Here is a 13710-nt window from a genome sequence, read left to right as displayed (position 1 = left end):
TAACCATCAGACTCGCCCCTCTGTGGCTTGCTTTCTCAGCTGGCCAAGGCAGAGGCTTCTCCCCTACACACTCCCTCCCCTTTAGGGAGTAAGTCCGGTGACTTCAGGGGTTTGTACTCCAGTTTGCCGGAGTCCACTGGCCAGGACCCCGACAGTATGTTAGAAATATTTACCTCCTAATGGGTACAAATATACTTCCTAGTTGCTTCACAGGAGCTGAAAATACTGAGATTCATTACTCTGTGGCCATAACCCCATTTAGAAAATGGAGAAAGTGGAACCAATTTCTAAATCACTCGAACTCTTACTGTCTTACTTTCAACTATGACACTCATGGAGGCTACATTTACTCAGTGATACTCATTGAATGATTTATGTGATTAAGAAAGGTTATAAGACCAGAATTTCCTAATTAATACTTTCCATCACTGTTATTGTTATTCCTTTCTATTTTCAGATTAAAAGCAAAGCACTTAACTCTCCATCTACTATTTATCTATTCATTCATCTTTCATGAATTGTCTGTTAATTATTTCTATTGTCTCCATCCACCAAACCACCCATCAATAATATTCCATCACAGCCAAGGATATCTTTGTTGATCAATCCGTTCCTTTGCACAAATTCCTCAGCAAAGCTTTGTTAATGCTACCCAAATTCACCCTAAAATTAGCTCAGTAAGTGAGCTATTACAACTCTTATTTGACAAATAAGAAATGTGATGCTTATATAAGAGATGCTCTCTTGCCCCTATGCTCACACGGTAAATAGGAGCACGTGCTTGTGTATACCACCTTCTCCTCTGAGGAGCTCTGTTTCCACCTAAACAGAGCACAGCCTGGTCCTATAAAACTCATCAGATCTCTTCGTCCATCATTAGTGGGACTTTACAGAACAGCATCAAATATGTTTGGGTTGATTTAAAATTATATTTTCCAGAGTCCCGATTGTAGCCTGCTGTTTCACTGGCTTCATTCTCATCTCCTGTTAGCATGAATGGCCAAACAGCCCAGCTGAAACAAGGCACCATCCACCAGGAAGGTTCCAAGGAGGCCAGCACTGCCCAGGAGTCCACAAAAGGCTCCGCAAGTTTATAAACAGTTTTGTTTGCTAGAGATAAAGATCAAATGCAAGTAGAGCAGGTGCCTGTTACCAATTTCATTTGGAACATGCCTCCCAGAAATTCCTTTAGTAACTCTAACTTTTTGTGACCTTTTGATGTGCCAGACTCCCTGCAGGCTTTCACATGAAGCTTTAACCCTACTAAGTGCTAATGGCTTCATCAAAGTCCTGTGTAACAGCCTCCAATTTTCATTTGTACTAGTTAATTTCTTATTTTGATTATTTTGTTTAGTTTTGAGGAAATACCTGGCAGTGCATGGGGCTTACTACCGGCTCTGTGTTCCGGGATAAATTCTGGTGGACTTGGGGGACCATATGGGATACCGAGAATCAAACCCAACTAGACAAGCAAATTTCATAGTTGCTATACTATGACTTTGACCCTTCCATCCATTCATTTCTATTTTTTTTGCTACCCTTAATCATTTTACTGAGGACTTTTTTGTAAGATTTTATTATTGAATCACTGTGAGATAGATCTTTACAAAGATGCTCACAATTAGGTTTCAGTCTTACAGTGTTCAAACACCCATCTGTCCACCAGTGTACCTTTTCCAGCACCTGTTATCCAGTATATACCTTTACCTACTTTAAACACTCAGTTCCTGTCCAGCATGATTATTTCCAGCTATTATTGTCACCCCGGGTCTTATTTCTGTCTTACCTACTCTCCACCCTCATACTTATAGTTGAGTCCAACCATTAACTAGTTCCGCTGCACCCTGGCCGTGAATATGTCTTCTACTACATACATGTCACTTGTATCACTCATTGTCCCATTGTTCATCAATTTGCTGGAGCGGGCACCAGTAATGTCTCCATCCATCCCTGTTGCACGCTAGCATAGCCCAATGGTATATTGGGGACTCTTTCAGGGTCAGGGAAATGGGACACATTATTGTTACTGTTTTTGTCATGTCAAATACATCACAAGTAGCTTGCCAGGCTCTGACATGTAGGCGAGATACTCTTGGTAGCTTGCTGGGCTCTCCGAGAGGGAGAAACTGCATCATTCTCTTCTGGGAGCTATGTTTTATAGTTTCTGGATTTTGGTCATTGATGAGATTACATTGTGCCAGAGGCAATTTTATACAAATATATCTATATATATAGACAGGTATGTGTGTATTAATTTATATGTATATGTATATTCATATATGTACCACCATGAATGCAGTCATTCTATATCTATCCGTCAAAAATTATAAATTGAGCTCCCATTTGACCCAGCAATACTATTTCTGGGAATATACCCTGGGGGCCCTTAAACACACACCAAAAACACCACCTGCATCCCAATGCTCATTGCAGCACTATTCACCATAGCCAGAATCTGGAAACAACCTGAGTGCCCAAGAACCAGATGCATGGTTAAAAAAACTATGGCACATCTATACAATGGAATCTACTCTGTTATGAAAAATAAAGTCATGAAATTTGCCTATAAATGGATGGACTTGGAGAATAGCATGCTGAGTGAAATTAATCTGTTCATTTCTTTACGAGATAATCGTACCTGCTGGGTTGGCATACCATGAACCAAAAAAAAAAATATCCTTCATGAACAGCAGTAGCAGCAGGTGAGCTGGCTACAAGAAACAGCCAGAAATATTTAGAAACAAGGGTGCGGGAGCAGGGAGAATTTCAAGATCTCAGTGGGCTGGGTTTGGGGTTTAGAAGTAAGAAGCATATACCCAGAGAGAGAAGTAGTAACTTGAGACACACTGCTCCAGATTTATAGCTGACAACATCTTCTGCTTTATAACTCTTTCTTCTTACGTGTTCAGGAACTGACAATAACCCAGAGAGCCAGACTCTGCCTTGACCAGCTCACAGCTGCTTCAAGATTCATGAGAGGACAGAGAAAGAGCACAAAACAAGACATCATTCACGCAGGGGGATTAAGAAGGCTAGCTCTGAATTCAGATACACGATTCCACTTTCTTTCTTGCCATAAAATGCTGGACAAATCGCCTAAGCTCTAGCTCACTCTTTCTATCTGCAAGGTAGCAAGAGTGATAGGAATTGGTAATGCACAGTGTAACACTAAGACTAAATCAAAGTGTGCAAGTAAAAATAATGGCATAAATTAATATTTTCTAAACACTATTGCTATGGTTAGTTGCTACTAATTATGATAGAGAAAAAAATGTTTAGAAAATAACATGCAAATTATAGGCAACTAAAGTGTCCAGTGCTTTATATGGAAGGATTAACTCATTTTTTTGCCTTAATCCTTCTCATACTTCCCTAATAATCAGTAGATAGCAACATAAAATTCAATAAGTAAAGACCATAATTTTGTATCTCCTTTGTATTTAAAAAAGAACTGAGCAAAACTAACTAACTAAAATTAGTAATTTAAAATGCTTTTATTTTAGGGGGTATGGTGCCGCCAGCAGGTCAATCTGTACCTATGAGGCAAGTGCATCAGCAGACTCATGGTGCCTTCAGACTTCCAGATACCCCAAAATTGCTGCTGTGCCTTTGGCCACACCCCAAAATCTTGGGGCAAAGTTTACCAAGAAAGTAAACGCCCAAAAGTTAGGTATATGGGAGACACACCCACAAACCACCTCTGGCTCAGCCACATAGTTGGAGGCATGGCCTCCCTGGTTCCTGATCAAACTGCTTAATGGCCATGATCCCAGAGACTCAGAAACAAATCTTGAAACCCGACAGTTTTTGGCAGAAATGCGTCCGGTCCCTGCAGTAGGTTACCGACGCCGGGCTACCCCAGGTGGGAACAGGTTTTGTGTGTTGGCCTGTTCCCCCTGGAGGCTCGGTGGCCATCATCCTCCAGAGGCCACTGGACAGTCAGGTATTGGGTCCACAGTGATGAGACCTGGGGCCTCATGGGATGGGGGTGGAGCCGGTCCTTTATGTCCCCGTCCCAACAAGACCCTAAGTCGCCACCCACAAATGGCCTCTCCGGCTCCTGATCAAGCTGCTTAACAGCCATGATCCCAGAAACTCAAACAAATCTCAGAACGCAGTGGCTTTTGGCAGAAATGCGTCTGGACCCGCAGTAGGTTACTGTCGCTGGGCCACCCCAGGGGTGAAAGGGTACTGTCCCTCCGCCTGCTCCCCCTAGGTGACACAGTGGCTGCCATCCTCAAGAGGCCATTGGACAGTCAGGTTTGGGCCATCAGTGATGAGACACTGAGGTTTTGGTAGAAATCCCTTCATATTTAATTGTTAAAATTTCGCAATTCCAAAATTGCGTGGCCACTACTGCAGCCACGTGACACCATATGTTATTCGTAACCAGCAATAGAAAATCAATTGTCTAGTGTTGCCTTTTCAGCAGATCTGAGTGTTGGGATAGAATCCCAAATAATAATGGTGTGTCTGTTGTCAAAATACTGAATGTGATTAAAGTAAGAGAGAGTAATGTGGAAATCATCTACCCCACAGGTAGGGGGAGGGTGTGGGATGGGGGTATACTGGGGGGTTTGGTGGTGGAGAATGGGCACTGGTGAAGGTACAGGTGTTTCATTGTATGACTGAGACTTAAACCCAAAAGCTTTGTAACTGCTCTCATGGTGATTCAATAAATAAAATTATAAAAAATGAAAGAAAAAGTAAGGTAGAGTTCATGCCCAATTCAATCAGCTAAGCTAATGGCTGAATAAATAGCCGTACTCCTACATTAAAAAAAAAATGCTTTTATTTTAGCCATTAAACTATTAAAAGAAAAGAAAAGATCAACACAGATGTTGAGTAATAAACCGACAGGGAATGTTAAAATAAAAATGATTTTTTACATTCACATTAATATCAACATTAGAAAACTAAGTTGCAATTTTAATATACCCTATTCAAGACATCACAGGCTCTTAATAATAGGTGAACACTTAGTGACAATTACACCCAATTATGCTTTTTATCTGTTAATAATAAAAACTACTACATCTACTATGTGTTATTTTCAGAGAAATACTTGCAAAATTCGATCTGAACCCTCATTTTTATTTTTGCATATAGAAATAAAATTGTGCATAAAGAAACAGTTGTATACAAATTAAAGAATTCTAAATTCTAATTCATGAGAGGCACCATGATTTACTCTAGATTTCCTAAAATATTCAATATACATATATATAATTTTTAGTTAAGCAAAATAGTTTTTATTGAACAAAATTTAGAAGTATGTGAGAGAGAGAAAGAGAGGGATGCATGTTCAGGAGTGGACGTGGGCTTCTCCAGTAAGGACCAGAGCAGAAAGAGGAAGTGATGCATTCAAGGGTCAACATGAACCTGACTCAGCAAGCTTCGGTTGATATTTTTCACAAATATTGATCCACAAAAAGGAACATAATACATATCCTTTCAAATTCCCTTTTAATCACCCTTTTCATTTTCAATCTTTAGAGTAAAGCAGAATGTAACACAGGACAATGGGAGAAGTTGAAAACTGCCTTTGCATAGAAGGTGTAGAATAAAACAGATTTTTTTCTTTAAGAAACTACTCTTGCTTTCAGTTGTAATAGAAGGCAGTTGCTCCCTTTAAAATATGCATGTTGGATTGTAAGTGAAATGAGAGCCTCGAACAGTGCTGCCAAGTGACTGACTAGTGAAGTTCCAGGGAGTTCTGGAGAGGTGCAGGTCAGGGAAGAGACTGAGTGAGGATCAGGGTACTCAGAATCATGAAGGGGTGAGGTTCGTTGGAAATTGGGGGTCTGCATCCTGGCACCCTTGTGTGGCATTCTGCTGACTTGAAATGTACTTGTAAAGGGTTTACAATCAAGTTATTTTAATAAATATATTAAAATATATTTTAATAAATAGCACTGTAGCACTCTCCCATTGTTCATCCATTTGCTTGAGCAGGCACCAGTAATGTCTCCGTTGTTAGACTTGTTACTGATTTTAGCATATCGAATACATCATGGGTAGCTTGCCAGGCTTTGCCATGTGGGTGGAATACTCTCAGTAGCTTGTCAGGCTCTCCAAGAGGGGTGGAGGAATCGAACCCGGTCAGTCACATGCAAGGCAAATGCCCTACCTGCTATGCTATTGCTCTGACCTATCCCAGTATAATTATTAACAGTGCCTACATTCATTCTATAAAAGCCCTGGTAAATTTTGGTTTTACTAAGTACAATCAATTACAGAACAATTATTCTGGGACAGAAAATGCTACGATCACTGAAATCTGAAAAATAATATTGTTACAGTATTTATTATCCAATAATTTAAATAATTTTCTATCGCTGGAAACCAAAGTACCTTGATTTGAGAAATACTAAAAAGGAGCTGGTGCTATAAAGTTTTCAGATGATGCTAAAATATTCTAGAATCCAAATTATTGATAAGGAGACCTCAAAATTATACAAGGAGATGACATAACAAAGGATAAAAGGTACCGAGAGGAATAGGAAAGAGATATATGCTTGAATACTCCCCCCTCAGATATGGGAATTTGTAGTAAGGAAATAACAACAAATATTTGGCTAGTCCAAAAGTAGTGAGCAGTTGCAAGGTCAACCTAAAGTCAACATGCAGCAAACTATAAACTAAACTCATTTTACTAAATATATAAAATAAATAAATTTTAATAATACATTAAAATTTAAAAAAAATAAAATTTAAATAAGTACATTAAAATTTATCTTAGGGGTGTGGGGGTGACACTCAGAAGTACCCAGGGCTCACTCTAGGCTTTGTGCCTGGTGGGGTCTCTGCTGGGGGTACCCGGGAACTATATGTGGTGCTGTAGACATTGAACAGGCATCAGCATTTGTCTCTGGAAAGGTTCAACATCTTCATCACTCAAAATGCAAGGCAAATGCCTCAGCTCCTGTACTACCTCTGACTCCAAGGGGGTTTATTATTATTATTATTTTTGTTTATTTGGGTTTTTTTTGTAACCACAATAATGATTGTTTGTTTTGTTTTATTTTAAATCTAGTTTCAACAGCCAACAAAATCTACACTTCCATATTTAAGCTATATTCAGCTTAAGTATTTGAAGTATCTGTGAACTATTGTGCAATTTTCACTTACATCTTACTCTTAGAATAGCTGAGTTCATACTGACAGAAAGGAAGCTGGTGGAAGAAAAGTCTTGGGAGGAGGCAGTGGGAATGGGGTGCTATTGTTTAATGGGGACTCTTTGGGTTTGGTTTGCAAGTTGGGAAGAATTTCAGAGCAGGGTTGAGATTATAAGTACATTAAAATATATTTTAATAAATTTTAAACACAGAGCCTAATCACCTCTGTGAAATGATGATGAGGGTCAGTATCATACCTGTTTCAAAGTATTTTTTAAATAGACATTTGACATTTTCTGAAGTGGTTAGATATTATATGAATATCTTCAAATATTCTGAATTATTCTTTCAAGCCTTGTAAATATTTGATCATATGTAAATATATCTAACACATTAAATACTTACTATTCCTAGATGATGAATGAACTCACTCTGTTCAGGTTTGGTATCTCCCCAGTAGAATGGTGGAGTCATTATACATGGAATCTAAAATCAGACTGACTTTCTGTGGGTTATCAAAGTAGAAAAGACTGTATAACTTACAGACATTTTAAAACACACTTTGAAAAAGAGGAATAAAACTTTGAACAGGGGGAATAAATTTTTTTCTTATCAGAAGACAGTGAAATGTTTCCTGCAGATAGGAAATCAAAGATTTACACAAGAAAGATACTGTCCACCCACAGGCTGAAAAATTCCAAATTGCTGGCTCCTGCTTGCCTGGTCAAATGATGCATCATTTGGTAATGATCTGATTCATAAATTTGGCTTATTCACAATGCTACCGCATTTCTGTCCAGTCAATTTCTGAAATCCAGCTCAAGATACCACTTGGCAGCACCTAAGCCTTTGGCAATTATATTTTGGGACTTACCTATGTTTTTCTGTAATGCTTAATCATGCCAAATGATAATATTTGTTAATCATGTAGGATAATATTAAGATTCTGGCATGTCGAGCTGGAGTGATAGCACAGTGGGTAGGACGCTTGCCTTGCACGTGACAGACCCGGGTTCGATTCCCAGCATCCCATATGGTCCCCCAACCACCGCCAGGAGTAATTCCTGAGTGGAGAGCCAGGAGGAACCCCTAAGCTTTGCTGGGTGTAACCCAAAAAGCAAAAAAAAAAAATAGTTTTACAAATGAATAAGTTATACATGATGAGTAATTCATAGATCTAGTCTCTACTCAGCTAGCAGTGTAACCAAATAAAATGGTTCTCTGAAAGTGTTCAACACACTCATTGTCTAGAATTTGATTGGTGGGCTAGAAGACCCTGGTGATCTCATAATTTGCTCAATGTCTCAGACTTCAGGCATTTAAGAGTCCCACAAGTTTCAGGGAACATTAGAGATTTAGAACTATGAGGGCAGTCTTAGGGATATATCAGAATATTTTTGAACAATATATTAATTTCTTTAAATTGACTCCATTGCTTATTTATTCCAATGGTGTCTGATGTGGAAGAATGTTTATTTATTTCTCTGATATTTTGCTTCCTTTTTTTCCCTTAGCTGATGAGATACAGTTTCTACAAAGAGGTGTCTTTTCTACTAGATAACTGGAAGTTTTAAACACTGGAATAACAAGATCAGGAATGAAATAGGAGAAAATAATTAGGAATGATCCAAAATGACAGGTCCTGGATCTAGAGAGATAGTACTGGGGTTGGGATGCTTATCTTGCATTTGGATTTGATCCCCACCCCTCATACTGGTCCCAGGAGCCCTGCCAAGAGTGATCATGAGTGACCACTGAATGCAGATCTAAGAGTAATCCCTGTGCACAGATCCAAGAGAAAGCCCTGAGCATCACTGGGTCTGGCAACAAGACAAAATAAAAATCATAAAACAATAGGTCCTTTGAGACAGAAAATACTTCCTTGTTCGCAGAAAGAATTCTGCTACCAACAAATCACCTACCCTTGCTTGCTGACCAAGTGACTATTGAGACCAAGAACAATTCTATGAACAATTTGTCTTACCAAACTGCGCTAAGTATTCAAGAAGTCTGAATAAGATGAACAATTCTTGGCAAGAAGAATAATAAAGTGTCTTGCTCTTAGAAGTCAGAGAATTCTGAGCACTTTCTAGTGAGTAGCACTGCCCTAGGGGGAAGAAAGAGCCTCACTTCTAAGCAATGCTTAGACTGCCCATAAAAGTCAGAGTAACTCTGGGCACGTTGCAATGAGTAGCATGTCCTAAGGAGGAGAAAGAGATTCACTTTAAAGTAGTGCCTAGCCTGAATCCCTCTCTTCAGATGCACCTCTGCAGGTCCACAAGAGCCACCCCAGGTACTGTCTATGGGACTTCTCATCCCATAACTAAAAAGGTCTGTGAGTAAGAGATCCAAGCATAGATGCACTCAAGCAGTGGGTGTTGAGGGAAAATAAAAGGTACAATATGATCAGTGAGACTTTTTGATAACTATCCCAAAATACAAAAACATTCATTTGAAATGATACATGCATACCCACGGTCATCACTGCACTGAGTGCAATAATCAAGATATGGAAACAACCCAAATGCCAAACTATGAATGAAAGCATAAAGAAGCTGTAGTCTCTGGAAAGAAAGATGGCGGCCACATGGGAGCAGGTCTGAGCCGGGGCTGGGGGGCGCAACGGATACCTCATGGGACAGGGGGCATTCTGGCCCGTCCTTCACGCCCTACCGAGGTCACCAGTTGCCCTCCACGAGCGGCTCTCCGGCATGGTCACGGCCCCAGAAGCACAGAAACCAGTCTCTTAATTATCTGACTCTCAGTAGAAATAGTTCCAGGGTTAATAAATAAAATAGCAGAAATCCAAAACATCATTTAATTCTTGAACCCAGCTGTAGAAAGCAAATCATTTCACAATGCTTTTTCAGCATGGCTGATTTGGGGGTGGTGGTGAAGTCTAAATAATAATGGTGCAACTTTTATCGAAACAATGAAGCTAGTCAAAGTAGACAGAGTGTTAACTAGAATTCATCTGCCCCACAGACATTGGGCGGGGTGAGGAGTAGGAGTTTATTGGGGTTCTTCGTGGTGAAAAATAAGTATTGGTAAAGGGAAATGTGATTGATATTTGCATGACCGAGACCTAAATCTGAAAGCTTTGTAACTTTTCCCATAGCAATTCAATAAAAAAAAAAGAAGCTGTAGTATGTTTGTACAATGGAATATTATGCAACTCTAAAAACAAATGAGAGCATGTGTTTTGCAGCAACATGGATGAAACCAGAGGACTTCATGCTAAGTGAAGTCAGTCAAAAGGAAAGGGATAGATACAGACTGATATTTTTTCAATACATGGTACTTAAAGATACATAGCAAGGTAGCAAGAAAGGGCCAAAGGCAACACAATGGGAGAACTGATCAAAATAACTGAGTCAGTGGGGAGATCTAGAAATGAAGAACATTGGGGTTCTAAGGAAAAAGAGAGAGGTACATTGGTAAAGGGTGTGGTGTTACAGTGATGTGCATAAGAAACCATTAATAATAGTTTATTATTAGTAGTGGTAGTATGTAGAATCTCAATCAATATAATTTTTTAAAGGTGAAGAACGGGCAGGAGCAATAGTACAGTGGGTAGGGTGCTTGTCTTGCATGCAACTGACCTAGGTTCGATACTGGCATCTCATAAAATTCCCCAAGCACAGTCAGGAGTAAATACTGAGTGCAGAGTCAGGAGTAAGCCCCGAGAACCACCAGATGTGGCCCCCCCAAATTTTTTTAATTTAAATTTTAAAATCTTGAAGAAAAGGTAGAGTGGCTATTTCCTTTTGGCATTGAAATCAATGGGTGTGTGGACAGCAGAGTGGAGATGAGATCTAGAATATTCCATGTTCCTACATTTCCGCAGGCTCAAGATGACTGCCTCCCCTTTTTGCTTGACAGAGTTCAAGAGAAGACAGGGAAGACGGGCAACAAACACTCACGGCCTGTTGGAGAGCCCCAGGAAAGAGGAGGCTGGGGAGCAGAACTGGGCACACAGGACAAGGAGCACTGCATTTGTGTTTGCTCTTTGATGAGGCCACATAGGACCTCCATCCTGGCCACATAGGACCTTGTGGGGAAAATGAAGGACTCTGACACTGAGAGCCCTGGGATCTGTCCCCCCACAACTCCCAGGAAGAGTAGAAATCTGATCACCGTTCCCAGCAGTGTCTCCCTCCCCTGAACTTTCTCAGGGCTGTGTCCACTTGCCCTTTGCTCTGTTATCACTCTGCATGGGATATCTATGCCCTCCTGGAAAAGCCTCAGCACCCTTAAGGTACCTGAACCAGCACAGTCATGGGACAAGAACCAGCCCCAAACTGCTGGCTCCTCTTGACGGATTTGACTTGTTCAGCTGTATCTTCTTGCCCAACTCCTTATGCTAGCAGTTTCCAGAAGTAAATAACATTAAATCCTGTCTCTAACCACTGGCTCTCAGACGCTAGGGTGCTAACTTTGGAAGTGGGAGTCATTTCGCACCAGCACTCATAGATCTGGGCTTGTAGCACTCCAGACCTCTTCCCCAGGAAGGAGGAAAGAAAGGCTGCAAGACCCTGTCACTGATTCTGCTCAGTCCAGCACTAGGAAGGTTTCCTGCAGAAGCTTCATCTCATCCTCAGCCCTTTGCCTGAGACCTTTGCTTCCATGTCTGTCCACTAGGATGGAGTCCAGTGGACACTGGTCCTTTCTCTGAACACATCAGAAGAAAGACCATGACAAGGAGGCAGGCAAGGCTACCTGAAAACCCTGGAGAGACTTTGCAGGAAAGGAAGTTCAAGGGAAGAGTGGCCATTCCTCATTGCATTGAGCAGGCCATGGCAGAGCTCTTGGAAATGGATGAGACTCACAATAAAACTTATTTCCAAGGGTTAGCTGGTACCAATCACATTTCAGCAGAACCTGTATTCATGCATTGCTTCCAAACCTCCAGGGTAACCTCCAGGGTAACCCCTGTCACCTGCCTTCTGCCCCCACTAAAGGCAGGTTGAAAACTTTGTTCCAATCAAAAGGTAAAAAACTTATTCTAATAGTGCCTGAAATGTTTAGGTACATTAATTAGGTACACTTTAAGATTTGTTTCCAGGCTTTCAAAGGAAACACTTTACAAGGTAGAACTGGAAAATTCAAATCTCCAAATTAATAAACTATTATTAATCTCATAGAAATGACTAGAAAACATCTCATAATTGAACTGATGAATTCAGTGGTGAAGTGACTTGACTTACAATCATTGATTAATTTGGTGGCTTTGGACCAGATATACAAGAACCCACTCTAAACTAGGATTAAGAACACATTATCCTAATAATCATATTTTTAAGATCTACTTTAAATTCTAATTATGCAGCCAATTTACTAGTGATTCGGACATAATAAATTTATATTGTAAATGTTGCACTAGTGTAAGATAACATTGGTTGTCCTTTCTGACTTGCCACAAAAAACTTACGTTTAATGGGTTACTCCCATCACAGTGCTCTCATTCCTCTGTGTTTATTTGTAACCTCTTTCTTTGTTCTCTTCTTCCCCAACTGATCAATCACTTTTATATCCTAATAAGACTCTGTTATCTTATAAATATTGCTTTTATCTTCTCTTTAAGTCCTTTGCATAGTTAATTCAGAGCAATGTCCTTTTTGTATAGACAAAGTTAATGCTGTGCTTTTGTAACTTGGGAGTTAATTGAGTTCAAGTGATGTTCAAAATCAAATGATATTCACTCCTGGGCATCTTTTCTCTCCATCCAAGCCTCAGTTCCCCGTACTTTTCTAGCACCCCAAAAGCAGGGTCTCGATGAAGCACTGGATCGACCCAGGGCAAGCTGTAGCTACCCGGCACTGAAATGGGCCAGGCCAAAGTGCCATAATACTTAACTATAAGTTAAGAGCATGGTCATGGACAAATTCAGTCATGATCCAAAAAGTAAAGGTAAAGGTAAAGGCCCTCCCGTTGATCGTCGATTTGCTCGAGCGGGCCCAGTAACGTCTCCATTGGAGACTTTGTTGTTACTGTGTCTGGCATATCGAATACTCTCGGTAGCTTGCCGGGCTCTCCGAGAGGGGCGGAGGAATCGAACTCGGGTCGGCCATGTTGGCCGCTTGTAAGGCGAACGCCCTACCCGCTGTGCTATCACTCCAGCCCAATCCAAAAAGTAACAGCTGGATTAGGACCCTGCTAGGGTTAGGAAAGATTAATCTGGCCTGAGCACTATAGTTTGAGAACTATAGGGAGATGTCCCTGGGAGAGGCACCCTACAAGCTTAATGTATCTCTTACTGTGTCCATACAAAATAACTAATGTTAAGAAGTAGAATTAAGATGTTAATTAAGTTATTGGACTAAGGAGAGGAGAAACACCCCCAGGAGGCATTTTGCCCTTGAGCCTGATCAGCCATCAGGAAGGGCTTTGATATGTTGATTCTGCTACCCCCAATGAAGGGAGTTGGGGAGAGAGTAGAGAGAGACTAGGGTGTGCTGGATGGAGTCTGGGAGATGAGTGGGTGAGACAGGAGGAGACGGAATGAGGGGCAGCATGAGACTAGAATGGGGAGTTTAGTGAGACTGTGGGGATAATGGAATAACTGACAACTGATCACCAACCAACCTGGCCT

At 40.6% G+C, this 13710-nt stretch overlaps 1 protein-coding gene across 1 annotated transcript in view; it reads right to left on the bottom strand.

The window, feature by feature from the left end:
* The window catches only part of FGF14 (fibroblast growth factor 14), a 624624-nt gene that overhangs the window by 443274 nt on the left and 167640 nt on the right, over positions 1-13710 (bottom strand). The gene's annotated exons all lie outside the window — the stretch shown is intronic.

The sequence above is a fragment of the Sorex fumeus genome, unplaced genomic scaffold (assembly GCF_029834395.1).
Source record: "Sorex fumeus unplaced genomic scaffold, SorFum_2.1 ptg000008l, whole genome shotgun sequence".
Lineage (NCBI taxonomy): Eukaryota > Metazoa > Chordata > Mammalia > Eulipotyphla > Soricidae > Sorex > Sorex fumeus.
Note: the sequence above shows the minus strand (reverse complement) of the source record. Positions and strands in the feature narration are given on the sequence as shown.